Source organism: Lissotriton helveticus, chromosome 3_1 (genome assembly GCF_964261635.1).
Source record: "Lissotriton helveticus chromosome 3_1, aLisHel1.1, whole genome shotgun sequence".
Taxonomy (NCBI): Eukaryota; Metazoa; Chordata; class Amphibia; order Caudata; family Salamandridae; genus Lissotriton; species Lissotriton helveticus.
Window position 1 is genome coordinate 2107197230 of NC_136061.1, and position 26658 is coordinate 2107223887.

At 38.5% G+C, this 26658-nt stretch overlaps 1 pseudogene; it reads left to right on the forward strand.

Moving 5' to 3' along the window:
• Positions 1 to 5137: 5137 nt before the first annotated feature.
• Positions 5138 to 6546, forward strand: LOC144824361 (uncharacterized; annotated as a pseudogene).
• The last annotated feature ends 20112 nt before the right edge of the window (positions 6547 to 26658 follow it).

A 26658-nucleotide genomic window follows, 5' to 3' on the forward strand; every position in this document is an offset into this window, starting at 1 on the left:
CGGTGATGACACGTTATGGACTGACATCAGTCAGCCAATGAAAACTCTGGATGGCAAAGAAAAGTATACATTTGTAGAAAGTTTAGCTAGTTAGCTAGTTAGAAAGGTATAAAACCCGGCCCCATGGGCAGGAGGGCGCTTCTTGCTTTCCGATTCCTGAAGGGCGTGACGTGCTGTTGGACTCTTTGGCGCACGTAAGGACAGCAGTCTTTAATGACTATTCTTTTTAGGTGAAGAGAGTTTTAGACAGGGAAAATAGAATTTAGGGAATGGAAACTTTAATTTACTTTAAATCATGCTGATTGATTTGCCTTTAGAATGTCAGTCTAATAAGTCTTTCCTTAACCCCTTCACTGCGGTGGCTATTCCGCCGCAGTGCTAAGGGGGAGGGGGGCCGCGCGGCGCTCCCATGCTCATGACGGAACCGCTCCGTCACGCGCCTCGGGTGAGCTATGCTTGTGACGGAACGGTTCCGTCACGGCCCTGCCCGCCCAATGGAACGCTCAGAGCAAGCGCAGAATTCGTGCCGCGCAGGCGCGGCGAGCGGGCCGTGACGGAACCTTTCCGTCACAAGCACAGCTCACCCGAGGCTTGTGACGGAACGGTTCCGTCACAAGCATGCAAGGGGTAATAAAATGCTGTTTTCACTTTGCTAATAAAATAAAGAATCATATTTGAAAATGCTCTTTCTTTGAATAAAAAAGTAAATAAAAATAGATTTTGAAACGACAAGCTGGTCTTGTTTATTCATGTCTAGTTACCATTAGTTGATTCATTTGCCTTAGTGACTTAATTAAATGATAAATGTTTAAAAACCATGGTTAGAAATGATAAACTGCAGTTGTATATACATATGTAAATAGACTTGTGAATAGATCCGACTAATTAGGTCACATGATTCAGTTGCTCAAAATTGTCTCATAGGTTTATGGGCCTTGGTAAGTGATTCATGATTAATAGTGTGTATTGTGGAGATAGGTAGCGTTGGTGAGACAGTTTTTCATTAGGAGCGCTGGATCAACACATCTATTTCATCCTCACAGAAACAGGTTAACGATGTATACCACTAACCAACCCAGAGAGATATTCCGGTGATCCCCTAAAAATACAAGTGTTTTTGACACAGATTATGTTACATTTTTCTTGTGAACCCGCTTCTTTCCCAAACAACTATTCTAGAGTGGCGTTTACTATTTCATATTTGGCTGGTTGTACCGCTAATTGGGCCGTACCATTAGTGAAAAACAATGATCTGATGCTCTCTGGCTGGAACGCCCTTCGCTGTGAATTTGAAAGAGTTTCCATCAGACGAGCCATGATGTTTAATGCAGATAGGGAGTTATTGTAGTAAAGACAGGGAAAACATGACTTAGTAAGTTACTTGACCACGTTCAATCGGTTGATAGCAGAAACCGCTCGGACTGAAGAAAAAAGAATATCACTCTACTATCAGGGGCTTCGGGACAATATTAAGGATGTCCTATCTCAAATAGAACCTCAACCCATCACTTGTACTGACTTGGTGAACCTATCTTTACTCTTGGATATTAGAATAATGGAGAAAGGGGGGGAGCGAAAGAAAGTAGAGAGGTCATATGCCAGGTTTGACAGACAATTCAGAAGACCGCTAGCCAGCAGTGAACTGGGTACAGAACCAATGGAAGTGGGGGTGATTGGAGCACCCCTGTCAAGGGAGGAAAGAGAGAACCACCGGATACATAGATTATGCATGTATTGTGGGAAGAAAGGACATTTTGTAAGAAGTCCTTCAAAACCCAAACCTCAAGGATCCTTCTCTTCAACCAAAAAGGTAGCGATCACTGTTATGCACAAAGAAACAGAGGGTTCCGTATCCAATGAGCCTTCACCCTTAACTGCTTATGATGATCATAAGTGGAAGATACCTTCTTTGTCTCTAACCAATCTTAAAGATACTGAAGCATATTGTGCTTTCCATGAATCTCAAAAGTGATCATCAACTACACCAGGTGTTGGTGATGATCGATTCTGGAGCCACAGGTAACTTCATTGATTGTGATTTAGTTCAACGTTTAGAGTTACAGCGCATATCCAGGAAGATTCCAGAAAAAGTATTGGCAGTTGATGGCTACCCACTGAAATCCGGTCCCATCACAGAGCAAACAGAACTGGTAGTGTTAATGGTGACGGGCGATACACAGAAACATGTTGAGAACATTTCGTTAAACATAATTGAAGGCCCGCAATACGAGGTAATATTGGGAATGCCTTGGTTATGGCAACATAACCCCACTATAGATTTGAAAAATAAAACAGTCAGATTTATGTTGGCAGAGTGCATGAAGCATTTTTGTAGAAACCCTCTTCCCATACATTAGGGCTCACACATAGTATCACATTGCCACCGCAGAAGAAAAAGAGGTTGTCTTACCCCTTGTTTATGAAACCTATAGCGAAGTCTTTAGCGAAGTACAGGCAGAAAGCCTCCCTCCTCATAGGGAATACGATTGTCAGATTGATCTGGTGGCAGGGGACACGATTCCTTCCTGTAGAGTCTATGCATTGTCGGAGCCAGAAACCAAGCATTTAAGAGAGTATTTAGACCATTACTTAGACCTTGGTTTCATAAGGCCTTCCCGCTCTCCAGCAGCCTCATCTCTTTTCTTAATCTCTAAAGCTAATGGCGATCTGAGGACTTACATAGACTATCGCATGTTGAATAAGAACACCATCAGAAACAGCTACCCTCTTCCTCTCATCTCAGTGTTGTTGGACTAAGTCCGACTTAGGAGGGGCACATCACCTGGTATGGGTGAGAGAGGGGGATGAGTGGAAGGCGGCACTTAAGATACGCTATGGTCTATTTGAGTATATAGTGATTCCATTTGGGCTATGTAATGCCCCTGCAGCATTTCAGTATTTTCTGAATGACGTGCTTAACCCCTTCCGTGCTCCATGGTGCTGCGCACGACCGTTGGCCGTCGCAGCCCTGCCCACCCATTAGAACGCCCGCACCACGGCTGAATTGCCTCCTCGGTTAAGGCGTTAAGGAATATGTGGACAACTTTGTTTGCTAACTAACCTCTCACAGATCAAAAAGTTCTTTCCTCTGGTCGATGGACCATTAGTTGAACTAATTGATGGTGATAATTAACATATTTCTAAACTTCTCTATACCTTGAAGTAAGTAACCACAGACTCGGGTAAGTTTCACGTCTTTATCTAAATTAATTGCATGTGAACCACTTAAAAAATACAGTACAGTCACCATCACTCATAGGAGAGAAAATTCAATTAATCAATCATCAAACACATACTTCAAACTTTTGCAATGATTTATGCTCAGAAAGGAGAGGACAGAGAGAAAAGGATATCTGCAAATGCACAAAATTATATTTACCAAGAATAGTGTGAAGACCAACCCCCTGGCCAAAGGGCTGGTAAGGGTCCCCTGGGATAGCTCAGGAGACAAAAGCTTCTGGACAGGATTCAGGACAGGATAGATGACCTCTCTAACAGCGATGGTCATGTCACACCCCTCTCTGACACTCTCTTCCTCCTCGAGATTCTTCCGCGATCTTCTGTCTAACCCTGTCTAACCCTAATTAAATTAGGATAGAAGGTTCTGCATTTGATTCTTCATCGGTATCTCACAGCATCTCTCCTAGCATCAGCATCTCTCGCTACTCCAACAGCACCCACGGCTCACAGCATCACAGCATCTCAGCATCCACATCTATTCACCACGAGTGTTAGTTCATGTGTGGGAGTGTCAGTACCTGTGTGAATGACTCTATAGATGTGTGAGTTCTGTATGGGTACCTGTATAGGTGTGTTTGTGACCAATATGTTAAGTTAAGTTAGTACTATTCATATACATTTTTATAACTTTACAAATACATTTTACCAACTCTTTACAATACAATTTAAACCAAACAATTAGCAAATAAACATAACTTATTTAACTATTTACAAAAAAAAAAAACCTTTACTTCTGATTGGCTACACTAAGACCAGGTGATGAATTTCATGGCATGAATATGTGACATGAATAAGTACTTGTATTGTTCTCATGGTGAGCTGAACTGTATCTTGTGAAATATAGGAGCACCAACTTGTTTTCAAACCTCAGTTTTGCAGACTTTCCATGGGATCACATACATACATTTTTAAGAAAAGCAAACTCTAACTTAAAGGTAGAGTTGTGTATTTCTCAACTTTGTGCTGTGTAACACAAGTGGCAAGCAAGTATTAAGAGAGAATGGTTAAAAGTATTCTCATGGGACAAGTTACATGTGAAACATGTTAAAACCATCCACTAAATGACATACAATCACTTGGTGATTGAGAAGACAAGTCTAGCAGAACTCCACACATTATCTGCAGTGGTCGTGGGGGAACCTTCAAATGTTCAAGAAAAAATTGTATCAGCTCACTCCAATAAGTTATCTCAGATGGTAACACTATACAATTAAAACCAAATAATTAACAGATAAACATAACTACGGTTCCCTGTTTTCTGATTTACTGTTTTTTTAAAGATAAATACGACAGAAAACAATATGCATCCTGTATTTATTTATTTTAAAAGTGTATAAATACAGATAATTTGGCTTCTTTTGAGTGACTCGGTGCCGAGATTAATGAATTAAGGGCCAACAGCTGAAGATAACGGCAGCATGGAGATTTAAAAAGCTGAATGATATTTATATGCCATAAAACCAGGAGCCCTAAAAATAACGTGTTCAACTATTTATAAATATACTTTTGTGCACAAGTACTTCATATAGATGCAGGTATGTGTTTAGACCAGCAAGGACAACCTGACCGTGTACTGGATAAAGAGGAAGAGATGCGACCTGTAAAAATGGAGTAATGTCTGGAAACAAATCAGTAATCTTTCACGTAAAATAAAGGTCAGTGCTAGGTTTATCCAGTGCAATGTCTTCCGAGACACACTGTGAATAAATATTCCCATGAGACAAGTTAAATTTGAAAGCATAAAACTAACCATATATGCATGTAACATCTCATAATGTGGGAGAAGGCAAGTGCAGCAGGACAACAATCAGTATATGTAGTAGCCTTAGGAGAATCATTGCAACTGGCTGTAGTGGAGCGTGACCCAGTGGTTTGAATTGGGGTATGACCCTAGAAGATGGCAGAGAAGGAATCGTTGCACAGACAGATCAAGCTGTTGCAGGATCTTATAAACAAGCACAGAAATGTTCACGGTAATGCCCCTGCCCATTTGCAATCTACAAGACATACGTGGAGGAACCCAGCACTGTCTACCTACAAGTCACAGGGGATGTTGCATGGTGAGCATCTCAGCGAGATTACCAGCTACAACACCAGCAGTACGAGCCGCTGCTGCAGCCTCAACTCCAGCAGCCGAATACGCTGCAACAGCCACAGCAACAGAAACCACAACAGCAGAAGCCACAACAACTCCTGCAGCTAAAGGTCCAGCAACAGAAACCAATGCCACAGCAGCCACAAGTGCTGCAGCAGAAGATGCCACATCAGCCGAAACCAACAGAGCAGAAGAAGCAGGTAGATCAACAAAAAATCCTGCAGCAAAAAACACCTCAGTTTCAGCTACACCTACAACACAAGCTGAAATTTCCACTGTCAGAGCAGCATCAGCAGTAGTATGCACGTAATTCAAGAAACGCCTGGAGGAAAAAGTACACTTTAGAGAATAAATATCAAGTAGCTGCCAGTCCCCCAGGAGACGTGAATGTGCCCAGTGCTTCCTCCAGCACCTTACAAGACCTTGCTCAGAAGCTTGACCCAAAGATGATCCTTCCTAAGTGGTCTGAGACTTTAACTGTGAAGAACGAACTAGGCTCTGAAATAAATTGGACTAGCTCTGCTTTTAATAAACAAGTAACTGATGTACTTACAACACCGAAGGTTCTCTCCATGGTGAACCCAGGGACTTCGGTTTCTCGAACCACTGTGACCAGGACCCAAACTCATGGCAATGAAGGACAAGTGAAGCCAGGACCCCAATTTCTCGAACTGTTGTGACCAGGACTCCAACCCTATGGCAGAGAAGAGCAAGGAAAGCCTTCTAACAGAGCTGTGCTTCTATCAAAGCGACCAAGCCCGGTTGAAGCAGAAGGCCAAAGGAAGTAAGCTTGTCTGAAACCGCAGTCAGAGACCAGCATCTCTTCAACTTCATATGTAAAGGCCACAAGGTCAGGGAACAGTGCAGTAGAGTGGACTTCTGAACTAAACTAAACTTGCAGTGAAAGTGCTGTGGCTTTATTCAACAAGCTACAAAAATCTTTACCTACACAAGAGCTGCTTTGGACCTCTCCAGTGAAATAACCAGCCACCCTGGTTTTGTCGCCACAAAAAGCGGAAAGCTGTGGAGATCTCATGGCGCACAGCAGCACCACTCTGATTGCTGCTCCTGCTACCACTTTTCACCCCCTGAAAAGGAGACTGGTAACAGCTCATAATATTTTCAGTCTCCAGAGAAGTGTTACCCCCACATACTCTAGAAAGGTATTCAAATGTAAGAAAACTAAATACAACACAAAAATCCATATATGATGGATCGTGGGAACCCAGCCTTGAGAAATAGTAGGTTTACCCAAAATTGTGTGGACCTATATGGAAAAGAAAATTTCTTTTCTTGAGTCTCCTCACCCGCCTAAGGTTGCCTCTAGGTGACATGCTTCATCATTGGGGCCCACAGGAACAACCGCGCACCAGCAGCCACCGAGTCTAGTAGTGAATCTATCCAGCACCAACCTAACTCATACGCAACTGGCAGTCCTGGAAAAGGGCTTGGGCTTCGTACCCACCCCAACTTTGGATAAATTCCAACTCAGCTGCGAACTGAACGAATTCATCAGGAAAGTAAAACTGAGGGTATTTTTTTAAAACAAAACAAGCAGGGAGATGGAGAAAGGAGACACTGGTCTCCACCTGAAATCTACCTTCACCCCTCCTTCAGCGACCCTTCCTGTAGAAATACTGGCATTTAAGAAGGCGGTTCTAAAAGAAGTGGGAGATTTGGACCCAACTACCATGAAAGTGTTTCACAACACATCAAGACAGGAATTTGAAGCAATCAAAATACTGACCAACGATAAAAAAGATCACCCTTAAACCGGCTGATGGAATCATCATACAGGACACAGAAGCCTATCGACAGGAATGTCTGAGATTACTTTCTGATGAGAGAAACTACAAATGACTCAAGGAGGATCCGACTGAAAGACTCAGGATTGGGATTACCAGCATGGTGGAGCAAGCACTAACCCACAATTGGATCACCAAGAAAGAAGGGGAATTCCTAAATGGCAACAAACCAAGAATCCCTTACTTTTACACAATCCCAAAGATACACAAGTCTTTGGAGAATCCACCTGGAAGACCAATCGTCTCTGGGATTGGATCAATTTTGGAGCAACTTTCCAAGTTCGCAGATGCGTTCCTACGTCCAATAATACAATCCACGAACACCTACTTGAAGGACACCAAAGCAGCGCTATGCCTACTGAGGGACCTGAGTTTCGACCCTGTGAAGGACATCCTGATAGGACAAGATGTGGAAAGCCTAGATACGAGCCTGCCCCACAAAGAATCATTGGACATCCTTGAGGAAACCTTGTACAGTTCAACTTGGCCCTACCACACACCCCAATATGTGGTGCTTGAATGCTGCAAATGGGCCTTAACAAAAAATTTCTTTCAGTTTGAGGATCTTTTCTTCAAACAACAACATGGCACGAGCATGGGGAGTAACAGCAGAAAATTGGGACCCCCTCTATTTTATTTTTAGCCAGGGAAGAGAGAGGACAAAATTAACAAGAACACGAGAGATTCCCCTATGGCTTTATACTTTTATATTTGACATAGTTCTAATAGCATTTCAAAGTAAACTAATTAAACAACACAGATAACCTAGTTTTATATCATTTTCATTATTTTCTTTATTTTTTTTATATATATAAACATTTTCTTTTCATATTTTGTGGATTAAGTACTTTCACTGTGTCAAAAATTATTTCACAACTTATATAAACATAAAAAAATGCAATACATTATACAAATATTTAAGAACAAATAAATCAATTAAGTGAACCCTGATAACCACACATCTACCAACAATCACTCTCTATTCATTCATCCCACAAAACATACTACATTCAACAACTAATTTCTGCGATAGAGGTAGTCCAGATGATGCCTGTGACTAGGACGCCAGGTGTACGTGTTTCGGTGGGTCAGTACCACCTTCCTCAGGACCAACAGAATTTATCTTTCCTGCATTTGTGGTTACAGGGTATCTGAAATAACAAATATATTTACATGTATCTGTGCTTATTAACTGTACATAAACAGCAACCAATACCGAGAAACAATTAATTAATTCAAAGATTTCTTCCAACTGCCTGGAGACAGCAATGTGCAAGCAACTAGCCCTCAGTTGAGAGTTAACACTTCAATAGTTGTATTTTTTTAATCAAGCAGAGTTTTATTAGTATAAATGGATAGTTTCCCAGGGGTTTGGACTATCTAAACACATCGAATTTTCAAATTCAAAACAGTTATTATGCGATGTGATTACTTTTAAAAAAAAATAAACTAATTTGTAGGGAGAATATTTAGAGGACATTTGCTAGTGTTGTTTAAAATTATGAAAAGAAATGGGTAAAGTGTTCTTTTATACCTTATATGTCAGACCATGCATAAAATGCAGACGTAGTTTCAAGACATTTGGATCAGTAGGCGCAGGTAATCCAACTGTTCCCTAAAGGAAAAGTGCACATATATTGACTGTTAGTTCTGGACGACATTTTAATTTTTACACTAGAGTGGAATTTCTTAAAGTATTACCTTATATATCAAGAACGTTGCCCAAATTACGGAGTTCGATTTTTGTTATGAGCGGAAGTTCTCTTAATCTTCCTAATATACAAAGCAGTTTTCAGATCCTAAAAACAAATATTACAACCTGCATGATTATATGTGGCCAGCAATCAACGCTAATTTGTAAGTCCTATTGGTATCGACACATTCAGGCATTATGTTACGATACTAACCTTATTGTTGTCAATGAAAGTATCCGGTACTGAATGACATGGCTATTTGTCGCAATTTCTTCAACTTTCTACAGGCAATATTACTTCCTCAGATGAAATCTTTAGTTTTAGCTGTAAAATTTAAATATATCAATCGTTGGAATATAATTTACCTAATAGGGTTGAGCCTATTTTGAAAAAGAGCAGCCACACTAACCTTTAAATAAAAATGGAGATCGCTTTCCGTCGGATTTTCTTTTTTCATGTATTGTTCCTATGGTAGTTTTACTAAATAACAAAATTTATAAACAATCTAATTATAGAGCTAACTTGAAACAACATGTATGGCAGATATATCTCATATATTAGTGCATTCTCCAGCGTACCAAGGTCCCCAGTAGGGAGCCCCCCATTACGTCTAGTTCTAATTCCTGACGTGTTGGTACATAGGGATGACCAAGATTCTCGATATCCCATTACTATGTGCAGTGTAATTTGATCTAAACATAAAATTTGGACATTAAATTATAGTGTCTCTAAGTAAAACTACTACCGCATTTCTAAGCGAAATCTAACATTCGGTTATTGAGGTATCCACAGACCCGCTAAGTCTGATGGAATTTAATCTTGACGACGTATATCGTGCAACTATCTATATTCGCAGGAGTTAGTAAAGCTTAGCGTCTATAGCTCTTAACACGAGTATCCCGGCTCAAAGTCCTAAAGAAGTACTTACTGTCCATTCGCCTGGTGTTATTTTACTCGAGTCGCCATGCTCCGCGTTGTTCAGTCACACCGAAGGGTGTATGATTGCGATGTTGCTTCTTTTAAAGGTAGCAAGTTACCGGCAAAATGCACCAAATAGTTGCCACCTAATATATCGTCTACCCATAGATTTATGGGCGCACTAAAAAACAAATGTTTAGATAAATCTGATTTAAACTGACATTAAGGTAGAGTTAGTGTATTTGGCGTGTTTATGGAAATTATGCATATTAACATCGGACAATAGGCAATTGCATTATATATAACAGGCAGATGTCATAAACTCAAGAACGAGATGTGTTTTGTATTGAGTGGTACATATATTCAAATCATATGTCTGTCCACATAATAATTCTAACTATTGTTGATTATGATGTTATCTAGCTATTCCTACCATATATATATTATAAAAAAGGATGCAGAATTAATATATTTTCGATATATATTCAGATAACCAATATTAGCTGATACTTACCACCTATGTATTGTTCGTGACATACCAAGCTATGCTTTCATTCAATCCTTTATGAACACTATCAAATTGGAAAATCCAGAAACATTCTCTTTTTTTCCGAATGTTTGTCCTATTTTGTCCTAATCTGTATTGTACTTTTTCTATGATGCACCATGTTAGATCACCCTCATTATGGTTGCACTCTATACAGTGTTGGACCAAAGGTGCTGTAATTCTCTTCATTCTTATTGCAGATTTATGTTTGCTAAATCTGATACGAAATTCGCGACCCGTTTCACCAATATAGGCAAGCCCACATGGACATAGAATTAGGTAGATAACATTGCTGCTTCTACAATTAGTTAGGGATTTAAGAGTTACATTTATATTGTTATAACTGATGGTGTTAGTTATTAGTGCAGCATCACACGAATGGCAGGCTCCACATCTATGATTACCTAAAATCAATGGGAGACCTGTAATAGATGTTTGAGTTTTGTGTGGTTTGGAATATTTCCTGGAATGTACCAGGCGGTCTCTCAAATTTCTGTTCCGTCTGTATGCCATTAGTGGTTTAGAGAGCTGTGTTTCTCCATCCTCTGTGTTTAAGATTCTCCAATTCTTACTTATGATATTCTTAATCTTATAGTTAAGAGTTGAATGGTTAATAACACATGTTATCTTTTCTGAGGGTTTACGTTTTGTGCCTGTGAGCAGGGCATCACGGTCAAAATATTTCGCTCTCTTAAATGCTTGGCGTATTAGTCTGTGGGGGTAACCTCGCTTGATGAGTCTGTCTTTAAGTTCTTCGCCATAGTTCTGGTAGTCATGTAAATTTGTACAATTACGGCGGATCCTCAGGTATTCTCCAAATGGTATTGAATCCTTTTGGCAATGTGGATGATAACTGCCTAATTGGAGAATTGTGTTTTTAGCCGTAGGTTTTCTAAATAGATTCACCTCTAAAGTATTATTCTTTCCATTGATTTCGATGTCAAGGAACTCGACTTTCTCATTACTGTAGTTCGAGGTAAATTTCAAATTTGGGTCACTCGAGTAACCCACAAAATGAAATTTTTCAAATCGCTTCCTTCCCCTCGCCAAACAAAAAAAATATCATCGATAAACCTTTTCCAATGAAAAACATTTTAAAAAAATGGGGCAGCCATATTGAATATGTTTTTTCCCACTCTCCCATGTAGGTGTTCGCTACGCTGGGGGCAAAAGATGCCCCCATACTGGTCCCATTGATTTGTTTAAAAAGGGTTCCCTCATATTCAAAAAGGTTATTGAGAAGGACCAGTTCCAAACATTGCAAGATGAACAAATCTGGTCTGTTATTAGGATATCTTTCCAACAGTGAGGCCACCGCTAGTAACGCTTGACACTGAGGAATGTTGGTATATAGCGCCTCAATGTCAAGCGTTACAAGGAGGTCGGTAATGGGATTGAACACCGTACCCTCAATTTTAACAATCATGTCGCCAGTGTCTCGAATAAACGATCCATATTTCTGGGTTAAGGGACATAGAAATTTATCCACGTATTTGGATAACGGTTCCGTGCTCGATCCAATTGTGGAGATTATAGGACGCATAGGTGGTTCACTTTCGTTTTTATGTGTTTTAGGTAAGCCGTACATTGCCGAGGTAATTGGATTAGTTTTATTTAAAAAGATGAGTTCGTCTTCGCAAATGAAACCCTCTTGGAAAGCTCTTTCAGTCATCTCTTTTATAGTCTTGTTAAGACTTTGTAATTCTCTCATGTGGGCTGGTCTATAATGCTCCTTTACATCCAACATTTCTCGCATTTTTCTGTCATAGACAGATTTGTCAAACACCGTAATGCCCCCACCCTTATCACAGGGTTTTATGACTAAGTTGGTGTTGTTCTCAATCTTATTCAAAGCTAAATTTTCTTGTTTGGATATATTAAAACATGGTTTATTGGTTGCAGTAAGAAGACGTTTGATGTCTTGCATTACTGTACGTTCAAATATTTGAACCTCTGGTCCAATCATATCCAAAGTTGGAGTGAATACTGAAGGTGGTTTACATCCAGATAAATTGTCATCCATAGGGCTAGAGTCTCTGCCCTCAAAATATTTTTTTAGTCTGATCTTTCTGATGAAGGCAAATAAATCTTCATGCAATTTGAACTTTTTCAGTGTGGTACATGGAACAAAAGATAAACCTCAACTCAGTAGTGTAGTTTCCTCATTGGTAAGGGTAGTTGATGATAAATTGTAAATTGGCAATATATTTTGTGAATTGCAGATGTTAATATCCCTGATGGGATCTACCACCGATATTGTTGGTGCCTGGTTTTCACATATTGCTGTTGTTGAGGTTGTGGGCTCATAATCTGTTGCCCAACCCTGTCTTGTTGCCAATGAACAGATTTCCCTCTGTATTGGCCTCTAGATAAAAAAAACCCTATTAAAGGTGTTTTGGTTGCCTTGTCTACCTCTGAATGGTCTTGCGTTATAACGTCCCCTTCCTGAGTCTTGGTAGTTTTCTGCATCAGAGTCAGAGGACACTGTGTCAGAGAAGTTGGTATATTGCCGTCTATAGCCATTATCATAATTGGTCTGATAGTTGCCTTGACTGCCTCCTTGATAATAGTTTGGGTTCAAATAAGGATAGATCTTCTCCTTCGTGAACCAAACGGACATCTTTCTTCAATTTGTCTGTTTTTTTGTTAGTTAAGTAAGTGTCAAAATCTTTCATTTCGGATTGAATCTTTTCTAATTTATTTTTGGCCTCTTCTACTGCATCTGAGGATTGAAGTTTTTCTTCTAGAGTTTGAATTTCTTGTCCTAAGGAATTGATCATATCTCTCGCATTCTCTATAATCAGCATCATCCAATCCCTGGAGCAGCGGTTTGAAATCAGTGACCACCGCTCCAGGAATTTACGAATTTCAATGAATAATGCTGGGGCATTACGTACCCGGAGGCCTGATGGTATCACCCCCACTTTAAGATATTCCAGCATGTAAAATGCATGAGATTCTATCCTTTTCAATTTTTTCTTTAAGTTGAGGAGATTTTGCCATTCACTATTCTCCCCTAATGATGTTGATGTAGTACTGGTACTATCGACCACTTGTCCCAACAAGGAATTGAATTCCTCGTCACTGAATCCAAAAGTTTGTAGTCCCTCCATGATTAGCCTCATAGCACAATTAAATGAGGTGATATATTTGAAGGGTCTAGGGAAGAGAGTTGTTACAATCCTAAATTGATACTATAAGCCCCAATCCCTTCATAGGATGACTTAGTCATACAAGATATATTAGATGCAACTCTCAACTGGGAAGAGCACACTGATGCACATGTATCAACAGACAATCAAAAGTGTGAATTAGATATGGAGGAGTAAAGTTACTCCTCTACATAGACACACAAGAACCCCACAGTTCAAAAACCGTGAATGCAACAGCAGAAAATTGGGACCCCCTCTATTTTATTTTTAGCCAGGGAAGAGAGAGGACAAAATTAACAAGAACACGAGAGATTCCCCTATGGCTTTATACTTTTATATATGGCATAGTTCTAATAGCATTTCAAAGTAAACTAATTAAACAACGCAGATAACCTAGTTTTATATCATTTTCATTATTTTCGTTATTTTTTTATATATATAAACATTTTCTTTTCATATTTTTTGGATTAAGTACTTTCACTGTGTCAAACATTATTTCACAATTTATATAAACATAAAAAAATGCAATACATTATACAAATATTTAAGAACAAATAAATCAATTAAGTGAACCCTGATAACCACACATCTACCAACAATCACTCTCTATTCATACATCCCACAAAACATACTACATTCAACAACTAATTTCTGCAATAGAGGTAGTCCAGATGATGCCTGTGACTAGGACGCCAGGTCTACGCGTTTCGGTGGGTTAGTACCACCTTCCTCAGGACCAACAGAATTTATCTTTCCTGCATTTGTGGTTACAGGGTATCTGAAATAACAAATATATTTACATGTATCTGTGCTTATTAACTGTACACAAACAGCAACCAATACCGAGAAACAATTAATTAATTCAAAGATTTCTTCCAACTGCCTGGAGACAGCAATGTGCAAGCAACTAGCCCTCAGTCGAGAGTTAACACTTCAATAGTTGTATTTTTTTAATCAAGCAGAGTTTTATTAGAATAAATGGATAGTTTCCCAAGGGTTTGGACTATCTAAACACATCGAATTTTCAAATTCAAAACAGTTATTATGCGATGTGATTACTTTTTTTTTTTTTTAAAACTAATTGGTAGGGAGAATATTTAGAGGACATTTGCTAGTGTTGTTTAAAATTATGAAAAGAATAGGGTAAAGTGTTCTTTTATACCTTATATGTCAGACCATGCATAAAATGCAGACGTAGTTTCAAGACATTTGGATCAGTAGGCGCAGGTAATCGAACTGTTCCCTAAAGGAAAAGTGCACATATATTGACTGTTAGTTCTGGACGACATTTTAATTTTTACACTAGAGTGGAATTTCTTAAAGTATTACCTTATATATCAAGAACGTTGCCCAAATTACGGAGTTCGATTTTTGTTATGAGCGGAAGTTCTCTTAATCTTTCTAATATACAAAGCAGTTTTCAGATCCTAAAAACAAATATTACAACCTGCATGATTATATGTGGCCAGCAATCAACGCTAATTTGTAAGTCCTATTCGTATCGACACATTCAGGCATTATGTTACGATACTAACCTTATTGTTGTCAATGAAAGTATCCGGTACTGAATGACATGGCTATTTGTCGCAATTTCTTCAACTTTCTACAGGCAATATTACTTCCTCAGATGAAATCTTTAGTTTTAGCTGTAAAATTTAAATATATCAATCGTTGGAATATAATTTACCTAATAGGGTTGAGCCTATTTTGAAAAAGAGCAGCCACACTAACCTTTAAATAAAAATGGAGATCGCTTTCCGTCGGATTTTCTTTTTAGATGTATTGTTCCTATGGTAGTTTTACTAAAAAACAAAATTTATAAACAATCTAATTATAGAGCTAACTTGAAACAACACGTATGGCAGATATATCTCATATATTAGTGCATTCTCCAGCGTACCAAGGTCCCCAGTAGGGAGCCCCCCATTACGTCTAGTTCTAATTCCTGACGTGTTGGTACATAGGGATGACCAAGATTCTCGATATCCCATTATTATGTGCGGTGTAATTTGATCTAAACATAAAATTTGGTCATTATATTATAGTGTCTCTAAGTAAAACTATTACCGCATTTCTAAGCGAAATCTAACATTCGGTTATTGAGGTATCGACAGACCCGCTAAGTCTGGTGGAATTTAATCTTGACGACCTATATCGTGCAACTATCTATATTCACAGGAGTTAGTAAAGCTTAGCGTCTATAGCTCTTAACACGAGTATCCCGGCTCAAAGTCCTAAAGAAGTACTTACTGTCCATTCGCCTGGTGTTATTTTACTCGAGTCGTAATGCTCCGCATTGTTCAGTCACACCGAAGGGTGTATGATTGCGCTGTTGCTTCTTTTAAAGGTAGCAAGTTACCGGCAAAATGCGCCAAATAGTTGCCACCTAATATATCGTCTACCCATAGATTTATGGGCGCATTAAAAAACAAATGTTTAGATAAATCTGATTTAAACTGACATTAAGGTAGAGTTAAAGTATTTGGCGTGTTTATGGAAATTACGCATATTAACATCGGACAAAAGGCAATTGCATTATATATAACAGGCAGATGTCATAAACTCAAGAACGAGATGTGTTTTGTATTGAGTGGTACATATATTCAAATCATATGTCTGTCCACATAATAATTCTAACTATTGTTGATTATGATGTTATCTAGCTATTCCTCCCATAATTATAGTATTAAAAAGGATGCAGAATTAATATATTTTCGATATATATTCAGATAACCCATATTAGCTAATACTTACCACCTATGTATTGTTCGTGACATACCAAGCTATGCTTTCATTCAATCCTTTATGAACACTATCAAATTGGAAAATCCAGAAACATTCTCTTTTTTTCCGAATGTTTGTCCTATTTTGTCCTAATCTGTATTGTACTTTTTCTATGATGCACCATGTTAGATCACCCTGATTATGGTTGCACTCTATACAGTGTTGGACCAAAGGTGCTGTAATTCTCTTCATTCTTATTGCAGATTTATGTTCGCTAAATCTGATACGAAATTCGCGACCCGTTTCACCAACATAGGCAAGCCCACATGGACATAGAATTAGGTAGATAACATTGCTGCTTCTACAATTAGTGAGGGATTTAAGAGTTACATTTATATTGTTATAACTGATGGTGTTAGTTATTAGTGCAGCATCACACGCATGGCAGACTCCACATCTATGATTACCTAAAATCAATGGGAGACCTGTAATAGATGTTTGAGTTTCGTGTGGTTTGGAATATTTCCTGGTATGTACCAGGCGGTCTCTCAAATTTCTGTTCCGTCGGTATGCCATTAGTAGATTAGAGAGCTGTGTTTCTCCATCCTCTGTGTTTAAGATTCTCCAATTCTTACTTATGATATTCTTAATCTTATAGTTAAGAGTTGAATGGTTAATAACACATGTTGTCTTTTCTGAGGGTTTAAGTTTTGTGACTTTGAGCAGGGCATCACGGTCAAAATATTTCGCTCTCTTAAATGCTTGGCGTATTAGTCTGTCGGGGTAACCTCGCTTGATGAGTCTGTCTTTAAGTTCTTCGCCATATTTCTGGTAGTCATGTAAATTTGTACAATTACGGCGGATCCTCAGGTATTCTCCAAATGGTATTGAATCCTTTTGGCAATGTGAATGATAACTGCCAAATTGGAGAATTGAGTTTTTAGCCGTAGGTTTTCTAAATAGATTCACCTCTAAAGTATTATTCTTTCCATTGATTTCGATGTCAAGGAACTCGACTTTCTCATTACTGTAGTTCGAGGTAAATTTCAAATTTGGGTCACTCGAGTTTAACCACAAAATGAAATCTTTCAAATCGCTTTCTTCCCCTCGCCAAACAAAAAAAAATCATCGATAAACCTTTTCCAATAAAAAACATTTTCAAAAAATGGGGCAGCCATATTGAATATGTTTTTCAACTCCCACTCTCCCATGTGGGTGTTCGCTACACTGGGGGCACAAGATGCCCCCATACTGGTCCCTTTGATTTGTTTAAAAAGGGTTCCCTCATATTCAAAAAAGTTATTGAGAAGGACCAGTTCCAAACATTGCAAGATGAACAAATCCGGTCTGTTATTAGGATATCTTTCCAACAGTGAGGCCACCGCTAGTAACGCTTGACACTGAGGAATGTTGGTATATAGCGCCTCAATGTCAAGCGTTACAAGGAGGTCGTTAATGGGATTGAACACCGTACCCTCAATTTTAACAATCATGCCGCCAGTCTCTCGAATGAACGATCCATATTTCTGGGTTAAGGGACATAGAAATTTATCCACGTATTTGGATAACGGTTCCGTGCTCGATCCAATTGTGGAGATTATAGGACGCATAGGTGGTTCACTTTCGTTTTTATGTGTTTTAGGTAAGCCGTACATTGCCGAGGTAATTGGATTAGTTTTATTTAAAAAGATGAGTTTGTCTTCGCAAATGAAACCCTCTTGGAAAGCTCTTTCGGTCATCTCTTTTATAGTCTTGTTAAGACTTTGTAATTGTCTCATGTGGGCTGGTCTATAATGCTCCTTTACATCCAACATTTCTCGCATTTTTCCGTCATAGACACATTTGTCAAACACCGTAATGCCCCCACCCTTATCACAGAGTTTTATGACTAAGTTGGTGTTGTTCCCAATCTTATTCAAAGCTAAATTTTCTTGTTTGGATAGATTAAAACATGGTTTATTGGTTGCAGTAAGAAGACGTTTGATGTCTTGCATTACTGTACGTTCAAATATTTGAACCTCTGGTCCAATCATATCCAAAGTTGGAGTGAATACTGAAGGTGGTTTACATCCAGATAAATTGTCATCCATAGGGCTACAGTCTCTGCCCTCAAAATATTTTTTTAGTCTGATCTTTCTGAAGAAGGCAAATAAATCTTCATGCAATTTGAACTTGTTCAGTGTGGTACATGGAACAAAAGATAAACCTCGACTCAGTAGTGTAGTTTCCTCATTGGTAAGGGTAGTTGATGATAAATTGTAAATTGGCAATATATTTTGTGAATTGCAGATGTTAATATCCCTGATGGGATCTACCACCAATATTGTTGGTGCCTGGTTTTCACATATTGCTGTTGTTGAGGTTGTGGGCTCATCATCTGTTGCCCACCCCTGTCTTGTTGCCAATGAACAGATTTCCCTCTGTATTGGCCTCTAGATAAAAAACCCCTATTAAAGGTGTTTTGGTTGCCTTGTCTACCTCTGAATGGTCTTGCGTTATAACGTCCCCTTCCTGAGTTTTGGCAGTTTTCTGCATCAGAGTCAGAGGACCCTGTGTCAGAGAAGTTGGTACATTGCCGTCTATAGCCATTATCATAATTGGTCTGATAGTTGCCTTGAAAATATGAAAAGAAAATGTTTATATATATATAAAAAAAATAAAGAAAATAATGAAAATGATATAAAACTAGGTTATCTGTGTTGTTTAATTAGTTTACTTTGAAATGCTATTAGAACTATGTCAAATATAAAAGTGTAAAGCCATAGGGGAATCTCTCGTGTTCTTGTTAATTTTGTCCTCTCTCTTCCGTGGCTAAAAATAAAATAGAGGGGGTCCCAATTTTCTGCTGTTGCATTCACGGTTTTTGAACTGTGGGGTTCTTTTTTGTCTATGTAGAGGAGTAACTTTACTCCTCCATATCTAATTCACACTTTTGATTGTCTGTTGATACATGTGCATCAGCGTGCTCTTCCCATTTGAGAGTTGCATCTAATATATCTTGTATGACTAAGTCATCCTATGAAGGGATTGGGGCTTATAGTATCAACTTAGGATTGTAACAACTCTCTTCCCTAGACCCTTCAAATATATCACCTCATTTAATAGTGCTGTGGGGCTAATCATGGAGGGACTACAAACTTTTGGATTCAGTGACGAGGAATTCAATTCCTTGTTGGGACAAGTGGTCGATAGTACCAGTACTACATCAACATCATTAGGGGAGAATAGTGAATGGCAAAATCTCCTCAACTTAAAGAAAAAATTGAAAAGGATAGAATCTCATGCATTTTACATGCTGGAATATCTTAAAGTGGGGGTGATACCATCAGGCCTCCGGGTACGTAATGCCCCAGCATTATTCATTGAAATTCGTAAATTCCTGGAGCGGTGGTCACTGATTTCAAACCGCTGCTCCAGGGATTGGATGATGCTGATTATAGAGACTGCGAGAGATATGATCAATTCCTTAGGACAAGAAATTCAAACTCTAGAAGAAAAACTTCAATCCTCAGATGCAGTAGAAGAGGCCAAAAATAAATTAGAAAAGATTCAATCGGAAATGAAAGATTTTGACACTTACTTAACTAACAAAAAAAGGACAAATTGAAGAAAGATGTCCGTTGGTTCACGAAGGAGAAGATCTATCCTTATTTGAACCCAAACTATTATCAAGGAGGCAGTCAAGGCAACTATCAGACCAATTATGATAATGGCTATAGACGGCAATATACCAACTTCTCTGACACAGGGTCCTCTGACTCTGATGCAGAAAACTACCAAGACTCAGGAGGGGGACGTTATAACGCAAGACCATTCAGAGGTAGACAAGGCAACCAAAACACCTTTAATAGGGGTTTTTTATCCAGAGGTCAATACAGAGGGAAATCTGTTCATTGGCAACAAGACAGGGGTGGGCAACAGATGATGAGCCCACAACCTCAACAACAGCAATATGTGAAAACCAGGCACTAACAATATTGGTGGTAGATCCCATCAGGGATATTAACATCTGCAATTCACAAAATATATTGCCAATTTACAATTTATCATCAACTACCCTTACCAATGAGGAAACTACACAACTGAGTCGAGGTTTATCTTTTGTTCCATGTACCACACTGAACAAGTTCAAATTGCATGAAGATTTATTTGCCTTCTTCAGAAAGATCAGACTAAAAAAATATTTTGAGGGCAGAGACTCTAGCCCTATGGATGGCAATTTATCTGGATGTAAACCACCTTCAGTATTCACTCCAACTTTGGATATGATTGGACCAGAGGTTCAAATATTTAAACGTACAGTAATGCAAGACATCAAACGTCTTCTTACTGCAACCAATAAACCATGTTTTAATCTATCCAAACAAGAAAATTTAGCTTTGAATAAGATTGAGAACAACACCAACTTAGTCATAAAACCCTGTGATAAGGGTGGGGGCATTACGGTGTTTGACAAATCTGTCTATGACAGAAAAATGAGAGATATGTTGGATGTAAAGGAGCATTATAGACCAGCCCACATGAGAGAATTACAAAGTCTTAACAAGACTATAAAAGAGATGACTGAAAGAGCTTTCCAAGAGGGTTTCATTTGCGAAGACGAACTCATCTTTTTAAATAAAACTAATCCAATTACCTCGGCAATGTACGGCTTACCTAAAACACATAAAAACGAAAGTGAACCACCTATGCGTCCTATAATCTCCACAATTGGATCGAGCACGGAACCGTTATCCAAATACGTGGATACATTTCTATGTCCCTTAACCCAGAAATATGGATCGTTCATTCGAAACACTGGCGACATGATTGTTAAAATTGAGGGTACGGTGTTCAATCCCATTACCGACCTCCTTGTAACGCTTGACATTGAGGCGCTATATACCAACATTCCTCAGTGTCAAGCGTTACTAGCGGTGGCCTCACTGTTGGAAAGATATCCTAATCACAGACCGGATTTGTTCATCTTGCAATGTTTGGAACTGGTCCTTCTCAATAACTTTTTTGAATATGAGGGAACCCTTTTTAAACAAATCAAAGGGACCAGTATGGGGGCATCTTGTGCCCCCAGCGTAGCGAACACCTTCATGGGAGAGTGGAAGTTGAAAAACATATTCAATATGGCTGCCCCATTTTTTTGAAAATGTTTTTCATTGGAATAGGTTTATCGATGATATTTTTTTTGTTTGGCGAGGGGAAGAAAGCGATTTGAAAGATTTCATTTTGTGGTTAAACTCGAGTGACCCAAATTTGAAATTTACCTCGAACTACAGTAATGAGAAAGTCGAGTTCCTTGACATCGAAATCAATGGAAAGAATAATACTTTAGAGGTGAATCTATTTAGAAAACCTACGGCTAAAAACACAATTCTCCAATTTGGCAGTTATCATCCACATTGCCAAAAGGATTCAATACCATTTGGAGAATACCTGAGGATCCGCCGTAATTGTACAAATTTACATGACTACCAGAAATATGGCGAAGAACTTAAAGACAGACTCATCAAGCGAGGTTACCCCCACAGACTAATACGCCAAGCATTTAAGAGAGCGAAATATTTTGACCATGATGCCCTGCTCAAAGGCACAAAACGTAAACCCTCAGAAAAGATAACATGTGTTATTAACCATTCAACTCTTAACTATAAGATTAAGAATATCATAAGTAAGAATTGGAGAATCTTAAACACAGAGGATGGAGAAACACAGCTCTCTAAACCACTAATGGCATACCGACGGAACAGAAATTTGAGAGACCGCCCGGTACATACCAGGAAATATTCCAAACCACACGAAACTCAAACATCTATTACAGGTCTCCCATTGATTTTAGGTAATCATAGATGTGGAGCCTGCCATGCGTGTGATGCTGCACTAATAACTAACACCATCTGTTATAACAATATAAATGTAACTCTTAAATCCCTCACTAATTGTAGAAGCAGCAATGTTATCTACCTAATTCTATGTCCATGTGGGCTTGCCTATATTGGTGAAACGAGTCGCGAATTTCGTATCAGATTTAGCGAACATAAATCTGCAATAAGAAAGAAGAGAATTACAGCACCTTTGGTCCAACACTGTATAGAGTGCAACCATAATGAGGGTGATCTAACATGGTGCATCATAGAAAAAGTACAATACAGATTAGGACAAAATATGACAAACATTCGGAAAAAAAGAGAATGTTTCTGGATTTTCCAATTTGATAGTGTTCATAAAGGATTGAATGAAAGCATAGCTTGGTATGTCACGAACAATACATAGGTGGTAAGTATCAGCTAATATGGGTTATCTGAATATATATCGAAAATATATTAATTCTGCATCCTTTTTTATAATATAATTATGGTAGGAATAGCTAGATAACATCATAATCAACAATAGTTAGAATTATTATGTGGACAGACATATGATTTGAATATATGTACCACTCAATACAAAACACATCTCGTTCTTGAGTTTATGACATCTGCCTGTTATATACAATGCAATTGCCTATTGTCCGATGTTAATATGCGTAATTTCCATAAACACGCCAAATACTCTAACTCTACCTTAATGTCAGTTTAAATCAGATTTATCTAAACATTTGTTTTTTAGTGCGCCCATAAATCTATGAGTAGGCGATATATTAGGTGGCAACTATTTGGCGCATTTTGCCGGTAACTTCCTACCTTTAAAAGAAGCAACATCGCAATCATACACCCTTCAGTGTGACTGAACAACGCGGAGCATGGCGACTCGAGTAAAATAACACCAGGCGAATGGACAGTAAGTACTTCTTTAGGACTTTGAGCCGGGATACTCTTGTTAAGAGCTATAGACGCTAAGCTTTACTAACTCCTGCGAATATAGATAGTTGCACGATATACGTCGTCAAGATTAAATTCCATCAGACTTAGCGGGTCTGTAGATACCTCAATAACCGAATGTTAGATTTCACTTAGAAATGCGGTAATAGTTTTACTTAGAGACACTATAATTTAATGACCAAATTTTATGTTTAGATCAAATTACACCGCACATAATAATGGGATATCGAGAATCTTGGTCATCCCTATGTACCAACACGTCAGGAATTAGAACTAGACGTAATGGAGGGCTCCCTACTGGGGACCTTGGTACGCTGGAGAATGCACTAATATATGAGATATATCTGCCATACGTGTTGTTTCAAGTTAGCTCTATAATTAGATTGTTTATAAATTTTGTTTTTTAGTAAAACTACCATAGGAACAATACATGAAAAACAAAATTCCGACGGAAAGCGATCTCCATTTTTATTTAAAGGTTAGTGTGGCTGCTCTTTTTCAAAATAGGCTCAACCCTATTAGGTAAATTATATTCCAACGATTGATATATTTAAATTTTACAGCTGAAACTAAAGATTTCATCTGAGGAAGTAATATTGCCTGTAGAAAGTTGAAGAAATTGCGACAAATAGCCATGTCAATCAGTACCGGATACTTTCATTGACAACAATAAGGTTAGTATCGTAACATAATGCCTGAATGTGTCGATACCAATAGGACTTACAAATTAGCGTTGATTGCTGGCCACATATAATCATGCAGGTTGTAATATTTGTTTTTAGGATCTGAAAACTGCTTTGTATATTAGGAAGATTAACAGAACTTCCGCTCATAACAAAAATCGAACTCCGTAATTTGGGCAACGTTCTTAATATATGGTGTTAATTAATTAAGTGGAGTGGTGTGGCTCACTGGTTAGAGGCGGCAGACCCGTAAGCAGAGGACGGCCCGGGACCAGGGTTCGATTCCCGACGCGGCAGGGTCGTGGACCAGGGTCAGCGGGCTCGATAATTCTCGCCTCGGTGCCTACTCTAGTCAGGGACCACACTCGGCAACTCTGGGCATTAGCTTGCCTCATCTTCACAACGGCCCCCCAGACCGCCGGGGATGCTTGGTCGCACCTTAGAGATACCCATTAGGGACCATCTCTCAGGGTGAGCCAGGACGGGTTCCCCAGCGGTCGAAGCGCGGGGATACTCCTCCGGGAGTTGATTCTAGCGCTATATAAACCCACAATTAATTAACGTTCTTAATATATGGTGTTACATTAAGAAATTCCACTCTAGTGTAAAAATTAAAATGTCGTCCAGAACTAACAGTCAATATATGTGCACTTTTCCTTTAGGGAACAGTTCGATTACCTGCACCTTCTGATCCAAATGTCTTAAAACTACGTCTGCATTTTATGCATGGTCTGACATATAAGGTATAAAAGAACACTTTACCCTATTATTTTCATAATTTTAAACAACACTAGCAAATGTCCTCTAAATGTTCTCCCTACAAATTAGTTTTTTTTTTTTTTTTAAAGTAATCACATCGCATAATAACTGTTTTGAATTTGAAAATTCGATGTGTTTAGATAGTCCAAACCCCTGGGAAACTATCCATTTATTCTAATAAAACTCTGCTTGATTAAAAAAACTACAACTATTGAAGTGTTAACTCTCGACTGAGGGCTAGTTGCTTGCACATTGCTGTCTCCAGGCAGTTGGAAGAAATCTTTGAATTAATTAATTGTTTCTCGGTATTGGTTGCTGTTTGTGTACAGTTAATAAGCACAGATACATGTAAATATATTTGTTATTTCAGATACCCTGTAACCACAAATGCAGGAAAGATAAATTCTGTTGGTCCTGAGGAAGGTGGTACTAACCCACCAAAACGCGTAGATCTGGCGTCCTAGTCACAGGCATCATCTGGACTACCTCTATCGCAGAAATTAGTTGTTGAATGTAGTATGTTTTGTGGGATGTATGAATAGAGAGTGATTGTTGGTAGTTGTGTGGTTATCAGGGTTCACTTAATTGATTTATTTGTTCTTAAATATTTGTATAATGTATTGCATTTCTTAATGTTTATATGAATTGTGAAATAATCTTTGACACAGTGAAAGTACTTAATCCAAAAAATATGAAAAGAAAATGTTTATATATATAAATAAAATAAAGAAAATAATGAAAATAATATAAAACTAGGTTATCTGTTTTGTTTAATTAGTTTACTTTGAAATGCTATTAGAACTATGTCAAATATAAAAGTATAAAGCCATAGGGGAATCTCTCGTGTTCTTGTTAATTTTGTCCTCTCTCTTCCCTGGCTAAAAATAAAATAGAGGGGGTCCCAATTTTCTGCTGTTGCATTCACGGTTTTTGAACTGTGGGGTTCTTTTGTGTCTATGTAGAGGAGTAACTTTACTCCTCCATATCTAATTCACACTTTTGATTGTCTGTTGATACATGTGCATCAGCGTCCTCTTCCCAGTTGAGAGTTGCATCTAATATATCTTGTATGACTAAGTCATCCTATGAAGGGATTGGGGCTTATAGTATCAACTTATGATTGTAACAACTCTCTTCCCTAGACCCTTCAAATATATCACCTCATTTAATAGTGCTGTGAGGCTAATCATGGAGGGACTACAAACTTTTGGATTCAGTGACGAAGAATTCAATTCCTTGTTGGGACAAGTGGTCGATAGTACCAGTACTACATCAACATCATTAGGGGAGAATAGTAAATGGCAAAATCTCCTGAACTTAAAGAAAAAATTGAAAAGGATAGAATCTCATGCATTTTACATGCTGGAATATCTTAAAGTGGGGGTGATACCATCAGGCGTCCGGGTACGTAATGCCCCAGCATTATTCATTGAAATTCGTAAATTCCTGGAGCGGTGGTCACTGATTTCAAACCGCTGCTCCAGGGATTGGATGATGCTGATTATAGAGACTGCGAGAGATATGATCAATTCCTTAGGACAAGAAATTCAAACTCTAGAAGAAAAACTTCAATCCTCAGATGCAGTAGAAGAGGCCAAAAATAAATTAGAAAAGATTCAATCCGAAATGAAAGATTTTGACACTTACTTAACTAACAAAAAAACGGACAAATTGAAGAAAGATGTCAGTTGGTTCACGAAGGAGAAGATCTATCCTTATTTGAACCCAAACTATTATCAAGGAGGCAGTCAAGGCAATTATCAGACCAATTATGATAATGGCTATAGACGGCAATATACCAACTTCTCTGTCACAGGGTCCTCAGACTCTGATGCAGAAAACTACCAAGACTCAGGAAGGGGACATTATAACCCAAGACCATTCAGAGGTAGACAAGGCAACCAAAACACCTTTAATAGGGTTTTTTATCCAGAGGCCAATACAGAGGGAAATCTGTTCATTGGCAACAAGACAGGAGTGGGCAACAGATGATGAGCCCACAACCTCAACAACAGCAATATGTGAAAACCAGGCACCAACAATATTGGTGGTAGATCCCATCAGGGATATTAGCATCTGCAATTCACAAAATATATTGCCAATTTACAATTTATCATCAACTACCCTTGCCAATGAGGAAACTACACTACTGAGTCGAGGTTTATCTTTTGTTCCATGTACCACACTGAACAAGTTCAAATTGCATGAAGATTTATTTGCCTTCTT